The following is a 2,286-nucleotide window of genomic DNA, read 5'->3' as shown; positions in this document are numbered from 1 at the left end:
ATATTAAATGTGCAATAAACCAACGGAAATTCTGACTTGATAGAGCTGAAACAGCATACAAGGACGTGGAACTCAGACCTGAACTTGTCATTAAGGTAAGCACAGGAGGAAGTGCAATCTACCTGGTGCAAGAACCATAAGTAAGGCTTCCTTGGGGAGGAAGCCCCTTGGTACAGAGTCTCACTTTTCATTTTCTTAAAATAAAGCTAAGACGGCTTCTGACTGTGCAGCAGCCAAGTTGAGTCCTTTTTCCTTTCATGCTGAAGGTTATAATTATACTCCAATACAATTTCCACATTATATTGATTTTGTTCCCCTATTTGCAACTGCATATAAACAGTTCTTATAGAAAATGTGTTTGACCGGAAGAGATGGTATATATTTATTTTCTATCAAATAGTTATCAAGCACCTGTGATCTAATCTGGTCTTGTGATTTTAAATTCCAATTATTTGCTAATGACTCTCAGATTTCTATCTCCTGCCCAGAATTTCCTCTGAATTCCAGACACTAATCCAACAACCTGCTTAATATCCTCACTTTGATGGCTAAATGGGTTTCCTAGGTAGTGCAGTGGTAAAGAACCCGCATGCCAACACAGGAGATAGGAGAGATTCAGGTTCAATCCCTGGGTCTGGAAGATCCCCTGGAATAGGAAATGGTAACCCACTCCAGTATTCTTGCCTGGAAAGTCCCATGGACAGAGGAGCCTGGTGGGTCCATGGGGTCGCAAAAAGTCAGACACAATTAAGTGCACACGCATGACATGACATTGACGGCTAAATAGGAATCTGCAACTTGCCTTGCATACAAAATCCAACCCTTGATATATTCATCAGATTTCTCCTTCTCAGGTCTTCCTCATCTTTTTGAATGGAAACTCCATCCATATTGACACTCAAGCTAAATATCCTTAGATCATTTTGACTTTTTCTCATACCTCACATCCAATTCACCAGCAAACCCTGCCTATTCTACCTTCAAGACACATCTAGAATCCAACCACTTCTTATTACCTGTACTGCTACCATCTAGTCCAGTCACCATTACTTCTGCTGCATTATTATTACAAGCAGTCCAGCTAGTCTCCTTGCTTCTGCCCTTTGACCCCTCTAATCTATTCTCCCACAGTGGCTGGAATTATCCTTTAAAAATACAATTCTATGTTGACTTGAATATATATATAAGAGTATCTACAAGATATAATTGATAGTATATACGAGAGTGTTGATAGTTTATATATTATCAGTATGACATCACTGTAGATGTTGGCCTTGGTCACCTGGCCAAGGAAGTATTTGGCAGGCTTCTCCACCTTAAAATTATTTGGGGAGATTTCCCTGTGGTCCAGTGGTTAAGACTCTGCACTTCCACTGCAGGGGGCATAGGTTCAATCCCTGTCTTGGGAACTAAGATCCCATATACCACACAGCCAAAAACAAAACACAAAAAAGTTACTGGTCTTCTTTCCCTTTTTGTACCGTACATTTTGGAAGAAAATCACAACCCCTTTAAAAGGGTGGGAAGTTATTTTCCATCTCCTTAAATGTAAGGTGTCTGCATAAATTTTTTTTTTATTTTTTATTTTTTTTTACTTTATAATATTGTATAGGTTTTGCCATACATTGACATGAATCCGCCACGGGTGTACATGAGTTCCCAATCATGAACCCCCCTCCCTGTCTGCATAAATTATTTGCAGTTTTTTCTGAACATGAAATTTGTCTAGTCTCTACACTTTATTATTAACTTAATCCTTGATTTATTTTAAGAATTATAATTCTAAACATGTCATTTATCTATTCAAAATCCCCCATTGCCTGTCTCCCTCAGAGTAGAAACCAGATTCTTACAATGGCCACCAGGTTCCTACATATTCTAGAGTTCACCACCGTTCTAAGTCTGTCGTCTCCCACTGTCTCCCTGCTGCTGCTGCTAAGTCACTGCAGTCATGTCCGACTCTGTGCAACCCCATAGACGGCAGCCCACCAGGCTGCCCTGTCCCTGGGATTCTCCAGGCAAGAGTACTGGAGTGGGGTGCCATTTCCTTCTCCAATGCATGAAAGTGAAAAGTGAAAGTGAAGCCGCTCAGTCATATCCGACTCTTAGCGACCCCGTGGACTGCAGCCAACCAGGCTCTTCCATCCATAGGATTTTCCAGGCAAGAGTACTGGAGTGGGGTGCCATTGCCTTCTCTGAGTGTCTCCCTAGTTTCCTCCGTTCTGTTCATACTGGCCTTCCTGCTCTTCCTTCCACATATAAAGCTGGTGCACTAACTGTTCTCTC

At 41.4% G+C, this 2,286-nt stretch overlaps 1 non-coding gene across 1 annotated transcript; it reads left to right on the top strand.

Annotated features, from left to right (window-relative positions):
- Window positions 1-1,337: 1,337 nt before the first annotated feature.
- On the top strand, window positions 1,338-1,409 carry TRNAG-UCC (transfer RNA glycine (anticodon UCC)). The gene has a single exon. It is a non-coding gene; the product is annotated as a tRNA-Gly (tRNA).
- The last annotated feature ends 877 nt before the right edge of the window (window positions 1,410-2,286 follow it).

This window comes from Ovis aries, chromosome X (genome assembly GCF_016772045.2).
Source record: "Ovis aries strain OAR_USU_Benz2616 breed Rambouillet chromosome X, ARS-UI_Ramb_v3.0, whole genome shotgun sequence".
Taxonomy (NCBI): Eukaryota; Metazoa; Chordata; class Mammalia; order Artiodactyla; family Bovidae; genus Ovis; species Ovis aries.
The sequence above is the reverse complement of the archived record's forward strand: the minus strand, read 5'-3'. Positions and strand labels throughout refer to the sequence as shown.